This window comes from Puma concolor, chromosome B1, assembly GCF_028749965.1.
Source record: "Puma concolor isolate L17-30 chromosome B1, mPumCon1.1.hap2, whole genome shotgun sequence".
NCBI classification, from domain to species: domain Eukaryota; kingdom Metazoa; phylum Chordata; class Mammalia; order Carnivora; family Felidae; genus Puma; species Puma concolor.
Window position 1 is genome coordinate 45,517,686 of NC_141670.1, and position 18,384 is coordinate 45,536,069.

The 18,384-nt window shown below is 51.3% G+C and overlaps 1 long non-coding RNA gene across 2 annotated transcripts in view; it reads left to right on the plus strand.

Annotated features, from left to right (window-relative positions):
• Window positions 1–14,634: 14,634 nt before the first annotated feature.
• The window catches only part of LOC147581618 (uncharacterized), a 52,721-nt gene continuing 48,971 nt past the window's right edge, over window positions 14,635–18,384 (plus strand). For both annotated transcript variants that reach the window (XR_015250090.1, XR_015250091.1), the window contains exons 1-3: window positions 14,635–15,040; window positions 15,940–16,069; window positions 17,270–17,470. This is a non-coding gene — a long non-coding RNA (uncharacterized LOC147581618). The remainder of the gene's footprint in view (window positions 15,041–15,939; window positions 16,070–17,269; window positions 17,471–18,384) is intronic.

The following is an 18,384-nucleotide window of genomic DNA, read 5'->3' on the forward strand; positions in this document are numbered from 1 at the left end:
CAATTATAGGTGCACGCTTTTGTCCTAAGGATCAGGGACTTTCTGGGAGAATTTGATAATTGTGATTTGTGAATGCCTCTTGCTCTTTTTTTCTTTAGTTTTTATTAAAAAAAATTTTTTTTTTAGGGTTTATTTATCTTTAAGAGACAGAGAGTGAGTGGGGGAGGGACAGAGAGACAGGGAGACACAGAATCCAAAGCAGACTCCAGGCTGTCAGCACAAAACCCAATGGGGGGCTCGAACCCACGAACTGTGAGATCATGACCTGAGCCAAAGCCAGATGCTTCACCAGCTGAATCACCCAGGAGCCCTCCTTGCTCTTTATTCTGTAGGAAGGATAACCACCCCAACAGGAGAATGGAATCCCAGCAGACACCTTGAACATCTTTCCTGGAGACGCACCCAGGAAGTGAGATGACATTATCATTTCCTAAATTAATATATGGATTTTTTTTCTAGCTGTAAAGAAACACATACATGACTGTAGAAGCCTTGGAAAACAGGAACACACAGGGATGGATATAAACAGCACCTGTAATCTAAGATAACAGCTGTTAACATATTGGTATATTTCCTCCTATCCTTTTTTTTTTCTTTAAGTAGTAACCTGGGGCTATGTGAACGATCTGGGCTTAAGATCTATCTTTTGACTGTAATTATGTGTCGTCAGACTCTAAGACTTGAGGGTTGCTTGAAATTTATTCCCATAATTTTCCTGGAGCGCCCAGTGTTGTTTTTCCCCTGCTCCTTTACCTTTCCCTGTAGGGGGCAGCTCAAATAGAATCGATACTCTGTACTACCTACCCCCATCCCCCCCCCCCCCCCCCCCGCCCGTGGCTTTTGTGCAAGGCAGCCCGCGCCCCAGCCATCCCATAGCTTTTCAACTGTTTCCACTCGTGAGTCCCTTCCACCCCCCTTCCTCAGGGGGGTGACTTTTCTTTAAAGCCACAAATCCCATCTCCTCAGTTCTTGCTGAACCACCCATTTACTGGTCTTCCTTTGCATTTAGGGTAAGATAGACAAAACTTTCCCCATGGCCCTCTGGCTTGCTTGCCCACTGTTCCCAGCTGTGTGCACCTTCCCTCAGCCCTTGGACTGTCTCAGTCGTGTTCTTGCCTCAGGCCTTCACAAACGCTGCTCCTGCTTTCTGATCTTCAGCCGGTTTTCCTGGACTCAGCTTCCAGGCTGAGGTCAACGTCGCTTTTCCAGAGAAGCCTCTTCTGACTGTGGCACCCTTAGAGTCCCTCAACATCCCCTTTACCTTTCCTTCATGGCAGACCACGGTTTGCAATTATGCGTTTATTTGTTTGGTTATTGCCTCACATCTGTCTCCCGGACAGATAGGAATGCTCCCTGAGGCAGGGCGGATCTGTTTTAGTGCATGCTATACCCTACACTTGCTGTCATCCCAAACGTGGCCACCCCGCCCCCTTGGCAGCATGTGTCATAGATTAGGTGCTAAATCAATGCTCGTTGAGCGAGTGAGTGAATCCAGTGCTTATCTGGTACCGATACATAAGCGAAGAGTGCCATGTTGTAGTATTGGATTTGGAGGTCTAGGGAGAGAAGATGGTTTTCCACAAAGCCTTGGCACGAGCGGTCTTCACGTTGCCAGTCTTTCGTGAGTGCCTCGGAGCTGCCTGGCACACAGTGACTTGCGATGTGGTGAGGCCTGCGTTTGACACGTATGTGCTAAGGGGCTGGGGCGTGCGGCAGGTGCGTGGGCTGGTGAGTGAGGCGGCTGTCCGGTGAGACAGCTACAGCTTGATGTGGCTTTGCCACGCTTACCCCCCACATTCTGTAGGGAGAGATCATTCTAGAGCGCCTCTGACATCTGGCAGGCCTCCTGGGGTTGAACACCTCCACGGGGCAGAGCTCTCTGCCTCTGAATCAGCCTCGTAGGCCGCTCTGGCTGTTCGATAGGTCTTGCCTCAGTTAAAGATGGACGTAGCTTCCCCAGAACCTTTAACTATGGATTGCCTTCTGAGATGTTTCTCCAGAGGAGAATTCAATGGACGTTTATTGAACACCGGGATGTTGTACCAGGTAGGGATCCGGGCGCTGGCTGTAGACAGCTGAATAAGACACATGGAAAGCCAGGCTGGGGAATACCAATGCGTGCACAGCGTGCTGTCACAGCATTATCTCATGTTCATCACAACGGTCTTACGACATGCATGTTGAAGAAATAGAGGCTTTGAGTGCACACAACTTACCCGAAATCCCACAGTTTGGGCACGAGGGAGAGCTACGGCCCAATCTTGTCTTTTGACTCCAATCCAGCGTTCGCTTTTCCTATCCGAGGCTGAAGATATGAATGTACTTCTGCTTTGTGCAGCCCCTAGTACGTTCGAGGGTAGCTAATGTGCTCCCCGAGTTCTCTTTCTTCCTGAGTGAACTCGATCCCCACCCCCCAAATTGGTCTTCCTGGACTCAACCACGTGGGCACACCCTTGCAGTTTGCAGAGGGTCACGGCTACAGTCGGGCCTGGTTCGTACTTGGGTGGGAGAAGGTCATCTGCAGACCTCTTCCATCTGCAGATAGGAGGGTCTCAACCTTGAAAGCTAGAGTCTGAAGAGGAATTCGGGGTGAGTATCCTCCCCAGGCAACGAAACCAACTTGCTCAGCCTGGCACCTTTTTTTTCCCTAGGGCATTTCGGGAGGTGCTCTCCCAGCCAGAACTATCTAGTGAAAGATGATGGATGTACAGGTTTCCGGGGCAATGTCTGACACTCGGGGCATCTTCTTAATGACATCCGTGTTGGGGCACCGTCTGACTTCAATAGTTCACGTGACAGAACGCTCATGACCACCTGAGAAATTTCATTACTCCTACTGACAGATCCATTAGATTTTTGGCTCAACACAGAAGGAAAATTTCTGTCTCTTTGTAGCTTCTAGTATCGGTCTCCTTGTGGCTGGGAAGCATAAGGGCAGTGCCTCTCCCCCATGGCAGGCTGGCGTACATGAAGTGCACGGGGAGTCCCAGCCTGAGCCCAGGCCTGGTCAGGCATGTCTGAGCAGGCCTGGTGAACTGCCAGGGTGGGCCTGTGCAAAGGGAGCCTCCTGGGAAGGAGCTCATCGCGGAGGAAGAAGGAACCAGCACAAACAGCTGGCCTGGTAACCGAGCTTTGACTGCAGCAGGGCGGGCGTAATTCTGAGCATGGTCTGGTGAATGGCTCACAACTGGGTTTGGTTCGCATCTCAGGCCCCATCGGGCTTCTTCACAAAACCTGTGGAGAGCAAAGAGGCTGTACGTACATATGGAAAGCATGGTGTGAACTGACACGTGGTAGTCGCTGGGGAACCAGCTTTGGGATTCGCCTTTAGAGTCAAACACACAATGGGGGGGGGGGAAGTGGTGCAGAGGCTCTCTCCTTTACCATGTCACGGAACCCCACCGTTCTTTGGCCTCGGGGGGCCTCCAGCCCCTGCGGGACAGCAAGACCCAGCAAGAGGTGACCAGTGTCCTGGTAGAGGGTCTAGAGCAGGCCAAAGGGAACAAAATGGTCGATGGCCGGAAAATCGTGTGTGTGTCTTGTGCACACATGAGGCAACCCCTAGACATATTGGGGGTTAATTATGGAGTGGCTGATACCCTGAGTGAGCCAGTACAAGTTAAGTCATTGTTACTAATACAAATAGGCTGTAGGCAGGGAAGGAGGGGGGCCTGGGCCCCACCCGCCAGCTTCTCTTTTCCTGGTTGAACACCCCCATGTCCTCTGTCACTTTTCAGACCCACGGTTCTGAGTCCCCCACTGTTCTCATTACTCTCTTTTGGAACCACTCCAGGCTGTGAGAGCCAAAACTGTTTGCTATACGAATTTAAAGAAATCCTAGAATTAAGATGGCCCAACGTTCTTTTTTTGACTAGATGAAATGAAGGTTCATATAGACTTGAAGGGACTTGCCCCAGCTCTGTGTTCCCAGCCAGTAGAAGAGCGAGGACCGCCCCCAGGTCGCATAACCATACTTTCCTCTCCATTTCAACAAAATGGAGTTCAAATCTGAGTCAGGGACTTGGAACATTTGCACAAACGCATGTTCTCTTGGCCAGGCACGGCACAACTTTGTCCTGCGGTTGTGAGACGCATTTGGTTTTAAGGGAAACTGATACAGTTTTTCACTGTGCAAACCAGTTTGGTGGGGCAGTCCCAGGGGGCAATGCCAGCACATTTCTGTGAGGAGTATATTGTGGAAAGAACATTTTCTTCCCTGTGAGGAATAAGGGCTTTGCGGGCCACTCTCGGCAGATCTGGAAAGAGACTGAAGAGGATGGGCCGGTGACCCTAAAACAAGGGGGTCACTTGGGACAGTTGAGTCCTCAGACAGAAAATCCCCCAGAAGACCTGACCGGGAAAATGTCCTGCCATCAGCTGAGGTCCCAGAGGGAGGGCAGAGAGGGATCCACGTAGCCAGCGGACTCGCTTGGGTGTCGGAAACGGGAAGGAAGAGTTGCAGTCGGGGAGTGTCCGTCTTTTGTTGGGACCAAAACTCTGGGATGGCCTGCGGATATCAGTACTTCAGAAACCATCTTGCCCTTCCTCTAGAGTTTACATCTGTAGTCAGGGCTAGCAAGTAGACTTTGCTTCTAGCTCAAGTCCAGTTGGTTGATGCCCAAAGCCAGAAGAATGGTTAAGAAGGGTTCTGAGGCAGGAGTGAGTGTTGCGATTAGCTGACAGTGCCTTCTGTCACCCCGGCAGGGAGGAGAGTGATGATGAGGTTTGGGTGTTGTGGATAACGGACCCCTCACGATTAGGTCCCCATGCTCATCTCTGCAGCTTGTGTACAGGTTATGTTACATGGCCAAGGGGAGTGAAGGCTGCAGATGGGCTGACCTTATCTGGGTGGGTCCAAAGGAGTCCCAAAGGTCCCTGTAAGTGAAAGAAGGAGACGGGGACTCAGAGTCAGTGATGTGATGTGGAAAAGACTAGCGGACATTGCTGGCTTTGAAGATGGAGGAGACCACAAGCCCATAAATGCAGGCAGCCTCTAAGAACTGGAAAAGGCACGGAAACAGATTTTCCCCTGGAGGTTCCAGAAAGGAACACAGTTCTGCTGATGCCTTGACTTTAGCCCTGTAAGAACCATTTTGGACTTGTGGCCTCCAGATGTATAAGAGAATAATACATCTGTGTTATTTTGAACCATGAAACTTGTGGTATTTTGTCATAGCAGCAAAAGGAAACCCATACAATCTCCATTATTTTCTACCCGTGACTCATCAGGGCAACTTTCCTTATGTTTGACCTAACGTTCTCATTCCGTTGCTCCAGCCCTTTCTTGGGACACCTGGAACAGGGTCTGGTCTCTAAGGTTGTTGAGACACCAGGGCAATTTTCCTTATGAGAGGCACCACCACTGGGAAACCTTCAAAAGTGGATCACACAGGTTTTGTGATTTTCCTACACACTTAAAGTGAGTAGGGGGTTCTGGAGAGCATCCCTGACAAGCAGGTTCAGAGCTGGGCACCAGGCTCCTGGTTATCACTGCCACACCACGCAGCACTGGGCTGGGGACAAGGTGCTAGCCTGGGACCCCCGGCCTGGCCCTCAGTTTTCTTGCCCATGAGGTAAGCTCTACATGACCTCAGGGGATGTCTGATAGTCTGTAGTTTTAAGTACCGGAAATGATGGTGGAAAAACTAACAAAATGAGCCCCATTTCACGGATGAGAACATAGAGGTTCAGAGCGATCAAGTCCTTTTCTAAGTCATCCAGCTCGTAGGCTGAGGCATCATGATTCAAATCCTGATGTCAGGAGCCCATGCTTTTTCCAGGATATCATGAATCCTCACGATAAAGATCCCTTCCTCCCCCTTCTTCCCCCTCCCTTCCTCTCCCTCCCCCTTTTTTTCTTCCCCTTCCCTCCCCCTCCCTCCCTCTCCTTCCTCCTTTCCCCTCCACTGCACTCTCTCCTTCCCCCTTCCTCCTTCTTCCCCTCCCTCCCTTCTTCCCTCCCTTCCTTCAAGGGCTCTGGCCCTGGGTTATGCTGAGGACTCAATCCGGGTGACCTCAACCAGAGGCTGAGCCCAGGAATGATGCTTTTGGGGTGAAGCTCTTGGGGTATGCCAGGAGCCCAGTGGTGGAACAAGAATAATTCTTCTATCTGGGATTTCATTTCTTTTCCTGGCTCTCCTGGGAACCAGTTGTGTGGTTGTGGGTAAGTCACTTTATTTTTCCTGGCCTCAGTGTCCTGGCCTGTGAAATGGGAAGGATGAACAGGAATCAGTGTTATCTTTCTTTCTTTTTTTTTAAGTTTATTTTTATTAATTTTTGAGAGAGAGAGAGAGAGAATGAGAGAGAGAGAGGGGCACGTGAGCTGGGGAGGGGCAGAGAGAGAGAGAGAGAGAGAGAGAGAGAGAGAGAGAGAGAGAGGAATCCTAAGCAGGCTCTGATGTAATCTAAGGCTCTTAGTAATGTAAGCAGGCCAGACATGGGGCTCGAACTCAATGAAAGTGTGAGTTCATGACCTGAGCCGAGATCAAGAGTCAGACGCTAAATGGACTGAGCCACCCGGGAGCCCCTGGAATCAGTGTTTTCTAACCATTTCTTTTTAAAAATCATGCTGGGGCGCCTGGGTGGCGCAGTCGGTTAAGCGTCCGACTTCAGCCAGGTCACGATCTCGCGGTCCGTGAGTTCGAGCCCCGCGTCGGGCTCTGGGCTGATGGCTCAGAGCCTGGAGCCTGTTTCCGATTCTGTGTCTCCCTCTCTCTCTGCCCCTCCCCCGTTCATGCTCTGTCTCTCTCTGTCCCAAAAATAAATAAACGTTGAAAAAAAAAAAAATTAAAAAAAAAAAAAAAAAAATAAATAAAAAAATAAAAATCATGCCGCCTCAGCTAGGGAAATTTTATTGGGCACTGCTTGCTGCCATTTATATTACAAAAGCAATTTATTAGTCTTTTTTACATTTTGGGGTAAACCATACATAAATCATGCTTTTCAAATCACACATTCCCCTGTTCCCCTACCCCATTTCTGAGCAAAAGCACTCCTCCGTCCATCCTGCCATCTTGCCCATGGTTGAGAATCCCTTCATTTCATGGTTTGAAATTTTGTTCCAGGTATAAGATTATTGGAGTTGGAGGATATACATATACATATACATATACATATACATATATCCTCCAACTCCAATAATATACATATAATATACTATATGTTATATATATATTATATATATATTTTATATATATTCTGGAAGAAAGGAGATGAGACAGCCTTTCTGTGTTGCACATCTCTCTTCCTGGGACCCTCCCACCCCATTTTTCTCTGCCTGGACCAGTTCTCACTCTGTGCCCCCCATGCACGCCCCTTGGGGGCCTCCGAAGCAGCAGGCAGGCGGCCCTCCTGAGTGAGCCGACCATCTCGCAGCGAGACTGCCAGCGCGGTTATCTTCTATTTCTGCCATGTGCTGTAACACAAGAGTGAGCTCAACTTCAGAGATTATCACCTCTCATCTTTTATTCTCCCTTTTCTCCTCTCCTTTTTCTTCCTGCAAGATGATAAAATTGCCAGACAAGCCCTCCTTTCCTCTCGGCCTAGTGAGAGCTCGGAGATATTTACTTCTCGGGTACACACAGCTGTAATCTCCCTAACCAGACTTTATCACAGTTAAGCGAGTTAAATTCTCCTGGTTTAATCCCCCGTGTGCTGTGGTTTTTTGAGTCTAAAGCTTTCGACCTCTTTTGATACAATATGGCAACTCTGGTCCACTGGATGTGATTAGACATCGGGCAAAGAGGTTTCAGTTTGACTGAGCTGGAAAAGAAGGGGCCCCCTGCAAAAGAGCTTTGGGTGGAGGAAGGTACGTGGAAAAGCGCGTTTGCTCACGAGAGGAAAGGAGGAGGGTGTGCAGGTGTTTTGCAGGGCCTGGGGACTCTCTCTAGTCATGTGAGCCCTTGGTGGCCGGTCAGTAATGTGAGGTTGAAATCGAGTTAGCCCCCGTGTCCTTATCTGTCCGTGTTGTCCCTAAACCCCGTGCGGGCCACAGTGGCCAGAAGACAGGACAAGCAAATGGCTCCGTGCCTCAGCTTGGAGAATATGCTGTTTCTAGTGGGAGACACAAGATGTATACTGGCACCTCCAGAACACATAACAAGGGCAGATAAAGACCAAAGGCTAAATCAGATGTGGCCCAAACTATCCAACATTCCAGGGTGTGGGGAATGGTGAGGGAGCAGGAGATCAGCGTTTCACAGAAACGTGGAACCTTCTGAACTCAGGTGGACACGGGAGTGGGCTTGGGAGACTGGACGGGCCCTGCGTGCAGGTGGTGGCCTGGGGATGGGGGCACAGGTCGGAGAGCAACGTGCCGAGAACCGGCATCAGCAGCAATCAGGGCTCGGGAGGAGGGAGGAGCCTGCTGCGTGTCACGTCCCACGAGGAGACCACGGGCCAGCTCCTTATGCCCAGAGGTCACTGTGGCCGCCTTGCAAGTGCCAGAGCCACGCTCAGAAGCACTTCTCGTTTCTATGTATATACGCTGTGCTGCGCGTTGGCTTTTCTTCCTTGTCGACCTTCCAGTCACTCCTAAATTCGTTTCCCGTTCTCTGCCTCTCCCTGCCTGCCAGTGCCACCCATGCTCTCAGCCAAGCGGTGACATTTTCCCCAAGCACAGCCTGTGCATGTTTAAAGCCTGAGATGCGCATTGGGGTTTGACTCCTCCTGCCGCCAGCCCTCCCTTTGAGTGTGTGTGCGTGTGTGTGTGTGCGCGTGTATGTGAAGGAGCGTGTATTTTTGGCCTTGAATCCCCATTAAAAAGAAAAAGAAAAAGAAAGAAAAAGAAAGAAAGGAAAGTCCTGGGCCAAGGACTGAGAGGCAATTCACAAAGCCTAAACACTGCCCTGTTGTCCCCACTGCAGGAGACACTTTGATGGAGGCAGGCCCACCAGCGAGGTGGTTTTCTTGCTGAGAAGTGAGGGGGCCGTGGGGCACTTCTCCCGCCCACATTCCCCTGCTTGGTGAAAGACAGGGCCCCAGGCTGCCTCTCCCTTCCCCCTGGGCCGCCTCTCCCTGGAGAGCCATGGGAAATGTGTCCTAAGCACCATCCCGGCTCAGTCTTTGTCTTCCTGCACCTTCCTCTCTCCCAGCAGCCAGGCCCTCTGGGGACTCTGGGGGCCAGCGGATGGCTACCTGGCCCAGTCTGAGTCTGGTGCTTGCTCCCAAGGGTCAGAAGCGGCTGCACCTGCTGCAGGCAGGGCTGCAGGCGCCCCTGGGCACGCGTCCTGGGCGTGATCCTTGTGGCTCCCCACTGCCTGCCTGGGCTCCTCCCTTCTGGAGGCCTCCACCTTGGCTTTTAAATCTCTGTGTCCATGTCTATCCTGTGCAAGAGTTGCTTGTTGAGATTTGTCAGGGTGTGTGAGTGTGTGAATGAATGAATGAATGACTGAACGCAAAACAAGGGTAGGGTGTTTGCTTACGACACCTGCCACTGAAATGCCAGTGGCCCCTCAGATTCATCTAGTCGCCTCTTTTCCGCATTGGTCATTTTTGGGGGAAGAGTTAAGGCTGTGCCCTCTTTTGCTCTCATAGGCAAAGTTCTTATAGTCTGTCAGGCATTCGCTGGGGAGAGCAGAGTTTGATGGCGTTCTTGGGGGACGAGAGAGGAAGACTCGGGCAGTCTTCTTGGGGAGGCGCTCTGAGCGGCCACGGGGGCCCCGACACTGGCCTTCTAGGTGGCGAGAAGGAAAGCAGGGAGGACATAGTGGGGCCGAGAAGGAGGAGTCCCTCCTCTCACGGAGTGGTCTTGGGTGGAGGCTATGGGGGGCTCAGAGGGCAGTGTTTGGGGCAGGGTCCCGGTCCTGCCCGGACGAGCCCAGCTGTCAGCTGGGCCGAGTCCCGCATCCCCTGGGTGGGAGGAAGGGGAGGCTTCCACGCCTTAGTCTCTGCTGTGGTTGTCTGGAACCGGTTGGGAGATGCTCCACCAAAAGCATGTCACGACAGGATCCCTCATCCCATGCGTTTGTCTAAAATGTGGTGAAATACGCGTAATAATCTTAAGACTGTAAGGAGTGAACACTGACATGCTGTATGTAGCTTTTGAAATGGTGGAGAAATTAAGCGGAGGACTATTCACAGAGCACCTACTATATCTAAAACTTTGGATATAACGTTGCGCGTCGTGGGATTATTAAGGAAAACACCAGTAATAATATTGATAGATATCGTTCACTGAGTGTCTTTTATGTGCCAGGCGTTCTGTCACATAATCCAGACAGTAACCCTTTTATCTCCAACTGACAGCTAGGGAAACAGACTTAAAGGGGTTGAGTAACTTGCCCAGGGCGACTCAACTAGTTCAGAAGCAAGGCTGGGACTCAGGCTCAGCTCCACCGCCAAGCCCCCCAAACCGGGAAATAAGTGAACATAGGAACCGACTAAGGCAACAGAAAAAGGCGCGAGATTAGATGCTCAGGGCTTTGGTTCTGACAAGACATCTTATAGGAGGTGGTAGAGAGAGAAGGTCGTGGAAGCTGAGGTGGTGACAAGTGTCTGGAAGGAGGTGAGGGAGGCTTGATCCCGATTTGGGTAAGTAAAGGCACTACAGAAGGCATTTCAGGATGGATTGTAGTGAGTGTGAGGTGTGTGAGGGTCAGTGAGTAAGACAGGAGGGAGGCTTGGTTTAGGGAAGAAGAGGCAGCAGATTCCCGTGGTTAAATGTTAGAGTCCCCACCCCTTTGGTGTGGATTTGGCTAAACTAATAAACCTTTCTGGGTCCCAGCTTCTCATCAGCACAACAAGGATAATGACAGCGCCCTCTCTCCCGTTTTGTGGTGACGATGGTGAGGTAGTTCACGGGAGGCACTTAGCACCGTGCCTGGCACATGTTAACTCCTACACGCATGCCATCTGTGTGGAGAATGTTCTTTCCTCACTTGATAAACTCCTGGGTTTCTGTGTTCTCTTAACTGCTCCCCTTCCCCGTCCCCCCGCCTTTTCAAGGTCCTCCAGCCACTGAATCATCAAGTCCAATTGATTTGATCTTTGTAATATTTGTTCTTTTTTTTTTTTTTTGATCCTCGCTCACTGCCACCACACTGTTCTAGAGCCCTGTCATGACATGCCTAAATTATTGCAACAGACTCCGACTGGTCTCCTGCCTACACTCTTTCTCCACACCAGTCTACCTCGTACATTATCACTAGATTATTCCCCTGAACACTGCTCTCTCCATCACGCTTCCTTGCTCAAAACCTTCCAGTGACTCACTCTTGCCCTTTGAGATTAAATCCAGATTTTAAGCTGAATCACCTACACCCTAGTTTCTTATCTGCGTCTGTTTCTCAACATGGCTGCTCTTACTGCCCTACAAGCATGCTATGTTCTTTGCCATAAATCAGCCGTCATCCCTATTTCCTCCTCCAGGAACCCTCTCTTCCTTTCCACCTAGCCCAACACTAATCTCCCATGCTGGCCCATCTGGAACACTCCTCCTCTGTGGAGTTGCTCTGACTGGTCCAACTCATGAGATCTCTCTCCTCAGTGGACAGCTCTCATGTTCTCTCTGTGCCTTGCTCATTTGGCCAAGGGCTGTCTTCTAAAGATCTACTGTCGCGAACAACGAAAAGCTCCCCCCGTCCCCCCTGCGATGGGCTGCAAATTCTCAAGGGAAAGTCAGTCCCCTGTGGTTCCCGGCACAGGGCAGAGGTGAACATGTAAGAGGCACTCCATACATTCTTTTTCAGTTAAGTTTGTTGAGTAAAGGTGGATGTGAGCATGATAATAAAGAATGGAGAGTGGAACGGAAGAGCCTCTTCTCTGGTAAAGCAAGGGAAGTCCCTGTGGTGCAGCAGAAGCTCGTAGCTCAGGATGGTCGGCCATTCACATCTCTGGACACCAGCAGCCTCTCTCTCTGTGCTTTCCTCTGGGTCGTCCCCACATTCTCCAGCCTTGCTTTCTGCCCTTTGAAGCTGCTCCTTACCCACCTCTCTTCTCTGGGGCTTCCTGGTAGAGCTCCCAGCCCTCGCGGAAGGCAGGCGAGGCTGGGGTTGGTGCTTAGATGTTAAGTCTTGTATCTGACACCCCACCCATGGCCCGGCTGGTAGCTCACCATTGGTTGGGAGCGTTCGTTCAAGGTCTCAACAGATGAGTCAAGGGTGTATGAATGGAGACTAGCACGCTGCGGAGTACGATGCAAAGCCTTTCACGGTAATATGTGGCCATTTGTTGTATCCTTAACGACAATAACAGCAATAATGGTGATAATCTGATGGGAAGAGCGCAGCAGGATGAGTGATGGGTGGGACACACGAGAACCTTAGTCTCATCCTGGGGACGTGGGGTTTCAAGCCAGGCTTTCCGTTTTTTGGGGGGTTTGTGCTCCATGCCCAGCTGGCAGGATGCCTCCCTTGGATTCAAAGGGGGAAGAAGAATCCCTCACCCGGGGATCTTGGGGACGTCAAACCGCTCCTTACGCAACAGCCTCCTAATGAGTTAAGTGTAAATGAATCAGAAGCAGATGGATTGGATTGTTCTGGAAATACACCCGAGGTTTGAAAATTAAGGGAAAAAGCATTTGGCAAAAGGCATTTTGGGGTTTGCCAAGACCCAGAACATTTGAAAAACAGTTCAGGATTTTTTTTTTTTTTCTTTCTTTTTCTTTTCTCTTTGGTTGTAAAACCCCAAATGCTGCCTGGAGGTAGTAGATGAGACGGGCCTCGTTCTCCTCTCAAAGTGAAATTCCTCCCGCCGTGTGGGTAATGGACCCCAGACCGGAGGCAATGGGGTAGGGAGCTGCACCAGGGACTGGCTGTGTCCGGGGGGCAAAGCGCCCTGCCTCCCTTTGCAAGGGGAAGGCGGCCCCTTGACAGAGTGCGGGTGTCCGTCCTGTGCGCCTGCTCGGGGCTGCTACCTCTGCCCTGCCGTGTGCCTCCCGCCTTTCATAAGACTTGACTCACCTCGTCCAAACATGAGGAAGGTCATTATGGAAGGGAAATGGTCTCCAATTTGCTAGGCGAGAAACTTTGGACGTTAGCAAATGCTAATCCAATAAAATAGAAAGTGAAGTGTTTATTCTAGAGAAAAACCCTTTAAACAATTTTTTTTTTTTTTTTATTAGTCACATTTGGCATAGTTGAACCTTTCCCTGGAGGGACCATCTTGCTGAGGGAAAAGAGAGAGAAAGCAACTGTCTCAGCAGAAAACCCAGCCCAGCAGTTCCTAACTCTGTGGCTTGGCTTGCTGGGTGCGTCAGCCTTGCCTGCTTCTGATGGGACCGATCTGGCCCCCGGAGTCGCGGCGGACGGAGGCTGGGAGCCGTGGTTCGGGCTGTGGGTGCCTTAGGCCCCGGGGGAGCGGGACACGGCTGAATTCCATCCTGTCCTCAGAGACCCAGCCGGGGTCTCCATTCGCTTGTTCATTTACTCCTTCCTTGGCTGTGTTCAGGCCGGCTCATAACCTGATCCTTTGGTGAAGGCTCTCCACTGTTTACCAAGAGCTTTCACATATATGATCTTGCAACGCCTCTTCTCAAAAATCCAGGGAAAACCCAGGGGCCTTCGTGTTGTCTTGTCATCCTTATTTTAGAGAGGGGGAAGCTCTTACCCCAGTCCCACAGCCAGTGAGTGGCAGGGCTGGGTCTGGCACCTTCGCCCGCCATGCTTTCTTTTCATACTTGAAATCACTCGGGTCTTGATCAGGATCTATGTGGTTATGTCATCTTGTTACATCACCCCATATGGACTGCAAACGCCTTTGGGGCAAGGATCATGTTTTGCACTTCTCTGTAACTCACGTGGTGCAGAACAGAGCATCTTGTACATGGGATCTGCTTAGCAAGTATCTGATGGACAGGGAAAAAGACTTGGGTAGAACTAGGGGCAGCCCCAGTTCAGGGCAGACAGATTGGCGTTGCTGCTCTGGGTCTGTGGCATCATCCCTGATTGCCACCTGACCCGCCCCCCCTCACCACCCCACCCCGAGTCTTGACCCAGCCTCACACTCCTCAGCTGTAGCACCATTATCCTGATTATCACCAGCTCCACACGCCGAGTTCCTAGAGCGGGCCAAGAAATATGAAAGAAGGTGTTAGCTTCTAGATGTTGTCCCAGCCAAATAAATACCAAACAGAAGCTCTGGAATTGGAGGGAGGAGGCAGCCCACGTGCGGAGGAAGTAGAAGGACCACGTGGTCTCCTAGCGGGGGGCCTGGCCCCACCCTCAAGTGCGGGGTTCCATCCTGCAAAGCTGGGTGACCTCAGCCCACTGCCCCTGGCTGAACTTGAGAACAAAGATCCTTTCTGTCCCGCCTACTTGCTTCTTAACCATATGAGTGAGAGGGCAAAAGAGATCCCATTTTGAACTCCCAGGAGAAAAGACAGCAGTAATAGTAACAATTATCTGGAGGTGACGGCTGCCATCAAACAGAAAACAGCTCACCCCTAAGGGCGACTGGAGGCCACTTCTAGGAGCTGGAGCCATGTAGCCTTCTCTCTGACTCTGGGGGTGAAGGAGGCGACGGAAGGACAGAGAACACGAGGGATTCTGCTTCGGATGCATTCATGTTCTCTGATTCTCCAGGCATGAAGGGCCTCCCCACCCGCCCCTGGTTTCTCCCCACCCCCCCCCCACCCCCCCACCCCCCCCCCCCCGATCTATGAATTCTGGCTCCTCCATCTGTGACGTGATGATTCAGGGCAAAAGTGGACTTGTCAGAAACAGGAAGGGAAGATAAGATAAAAATAAAACAAAATAAAGTAAAAAGTTAGCCAGACATAACTTTCTCCACGCAGCAACATTCACATCCTTAAAACAAAAATCCCACAGCAGAGCCCAGAATGGGGGCCAGACTTTGGGCTCCAGGTCAAGACTGGAGAGCAGCGGGGGAAGGGATTCAGTGCCCTGCACCCGCCCAGATGCAGGAACAGAGAGCCAGGCGGCCCAGCCAGGACCCAGGGCTGTGGGCAATGGGGCTGCCTCAGCTCTGCACGCTGTGCTCAGCCCCCCTTCACCCCAAGAGCCAGCGAGCTGGGGAGCTGCAGCGTGATTGATGGGCCCCAGCTTGAATGGAAAGTCCAGATTCCAGGGAGACAGCTTCAGAGGTAGGAGGGGAGACATTTCTCACATCTGCAACAAAATTAAAAATTAAATAAATAAAATTTGTTAGTTTACAAATAGAACTGTTACTTGTTACTCATGGTATTAATCTCCTATTTCAATTAAAACATTTTTATTAGAAAAAAATTTTTTTTTTCGGTAACGCCCGTGAAAGACGTTTGTTTCAGTTGCCAACATTTCTGCAGAACTAATGTGGGTGGATTGTGACAGATATAATTTCTCCATCCTACAGTTTCATCAACTTGAGTTCTGTTAAACTATACCCGCTGGGCTTAGCTCCTTTTAAAGTTTCCGCTTTGACAGGTAGATTTATTAGTCTTGAAATTTGTACAAATCAGATGTCACTCGTGGCAACTTGTCAAAATGTCAGTCTGGCGAGGCGGCATGAAAGGCTTTCTGGAGAGAGAGACAGACGCGAGGCAGGCTTTAAAGAACTCCAGCGCGAGCCGTAGGAAGGAATGGGAGGGATTGCAGCCTCTTGATCCTGAGGGCTTTACTTTATTAAATATCTCAGGCTGTACAGGGGGAAGGGCCCTCGGATCCCGGGTCTCTGAGACATCACGTCTGACAGCTCCCAAACGATGGCTCCTGTCGGTTACAGTGTCAAGTTTCTTTGCTTGTTATGTGTGCTTAGTGGGAGAGGGCGCAGGGGTGCTCACATGGGGGAGGGGGGGCAAAGCCAGGTCTTTTAGTTCCAAAAAACGCTTGGGTGGGTCTGTGCAGTTGGAGGGGCGTTCCAGGGTGGGCTCCCTTGGCCAGAAGTACGGGGTGCCTCTGGCTCACTGATGCAAATTCTATTTCCACTGGGGAGAGGAGGGAGCAGGAGGGAGAGGGAGGCTCTCAGGTGCAGACCGGTGGAGACACGTCTGCTCTCTCCTCGCAGGGCTGCTGCGGGAGGCAGCGGGTGCCACACCAGTCCCAGGAGCCTGGCCCTCACTTTCCCAGTCTGTGGGGTTCCTGAACTTCCCAGACTTCCCTGTCCCGGGTCAGTTAATCAGGGATCCTGCGATTTGGTAAGCTCCATAATTATCTTAGTTTGACATGGCAGGAAATGTTATTCATAGTCAGAAAATTTTCTGAAATTTTTTCCCCCTGGGGAAAGGGGGCAGTGCTGTAGAAAGAACCCAGCCGAGGTCCCTGATGCAGCTTTCCCCAAAGACTGACTACGTGGGGGTGGGGTTGGCTTGGGGTCGGAGGTGGGGTGGGTGAGGGAGACGTGGTGGGTTAGGCATTCGGAGCTCTGGGAAGGTGCCCCAGGGGCGGGGCTGCTGCTACTGCACTGGTGTGTGTTTGTGTGTGTGTGTGTGTGTGTGTGTGTGTGTGTGTGTGTGTGTGTTGGTGCGCGTGCATGTGTGTTCTCCTGTTCTCTGTCTCTCTCTCTCACTGGATTATTGCACTGCTAGATCATCCGTTTGTCTGTCTGTCCTGCAAAGTTGGGCGATACCAAATAAAGCTGTAGTTCTCTGTATTCCTACTGCCTCTCTCTCCCACTTCCTAAGGAGTTGTAGTGGGCTTAATACTGTTGTCTTCAGAGAGGAGGGGAAAGGCGCTGGGGGATGGGGACTTGCTTCCATGGGTAAGTGTGAGACTCACTGCCCTATAATGGGGTCTTCCTTCCTGTTGCCTCAGGTCAGGGTTGGGGGACTAGCAGGCTGGCCCCCTCTGTGTCAATTTCCCAAGAACCCCCCCCCCTCCCCGCCAGCTCTGGTCCATCTGTCTGCCTCCCAGATGTCTCATGGGCATCAGGAGCAGGCGTGATTTGCTTTGGGAAGTGTGAAGCATGCTCTCTCCGCCCCGTCCGTTCCCCCTCCTTTTCATGTTGACTGATGGAAGGCCCTTTGCTTCATAAGGTCCCAGAAACTCCTGCTAAAATGCAAACACCTCCTCTGAGGGGTGACACTCCCTCTCACTAGGGATTGGATGGCTCTGCTGAAAGCAATGAAGTATTCTGTGGAAAGGGAGTGGGGCCGGGATCGGGGGGAGGAGAGGCACGGGCATCCAAGGGGACTTGCGCCACCTTGTTATGTTTTTGAGGATCCAACCTGCTCCATGCATCTTTGTCCTGTCCCCAGAGCGGGGAGCTAGGCTTTTCACAGAGATCCAGGAGGGCTGGGGGAGGGAGGGGCAGCAGCCACTGTCCCCAGCCCTCCCACCTGCCTTGCTCTCTGGGGGAGGGAAGGGGACTGACACTTAGCCCTTCTGTCCCCTTACAGCACACGTGCTGACGTTTGTCGGTGGCTGAGTCCTTTTCCATCAGCAGCATGGAGTCTGAGGCGTCAGGTGGGACGACTTCCTTTCTCCGGGCCCAGGAAGGTATTCTGTGGGCATTCTTCCTGAGAAAGAAAAGAACCAAGCTCGCCATTTATCCTTGCGTTTGGAGCCTGGCATCGTCAGGAACTGCACTGACCTTGCAAGTGAGTGAGATTATCCCAGGTGAAAAATCTCAGACACTAAGAGGCATGATAATGATACTGGTCATGATGATATAATAATAGTGGTAATTATCCTAATAATCCCCTAGGATGGGTGCATGTCTTTCCAAGTGCTCAGAGCACTTTCCCATTTGTGATCTCACATAACCTCAACCTACTTCTGGTCGAGAGACCGGGTGGAGTGGGCTATCATGGCCACACGGGGAAACTGAGGCACCCAGCTCCTGCCTTCCACTCTGGTCTTTTCCCCCTCACTACGCAAATCCTGGAGAAAGGAATTGTCATTTTTGTTGTCACCCATCCTGTCCCTGAGAGTGAAATACATAGGTGCAGGCACTCACGTGCACGCGCGCACGCACACACACACACACACACACACACACACACACACACACACACATATCTGCAGCTTCCAACCCCCAAATGTGCCGTTACTGAAAAGCACTGTAGCTTAGGGAGTTGAGAGACTTAATCGCCAGCCTCCACCCCTGCTCATTCCTCCTGTGCTGTGCGCAGGGTTGCTCATCAAAAAGGAGCAGGGAGGAGGCAGATCTGAGGAGCCCTTCACAGGGGAAGACTCTTTAGAGGAAATCACTCGGTGTCATAGTGTAGGGTGACTTACTTTCATGTGGCAAATACATTCTGGCAGCTCCCTGCTCCACATGGGATAGATCATTAAAGAAGGGGTGGGCCCAGGGAATTTTCCCAGCCCCTCCTCCTAGGACAGCTCTGCCAGTCACAGGGAGGCATCCTGGGGTCACTTTCAAAGCAAGAGCATGGGGTCTTGAAAGGCTAACCAGTAGAAAGCAGAGAAAAAACAGTGGGTGCTCACTGTTAGCTGGAGTCCTGTGATTCCATTTACTAAATGTGTCTCTGCTTAATAATTTCAGGGCCAG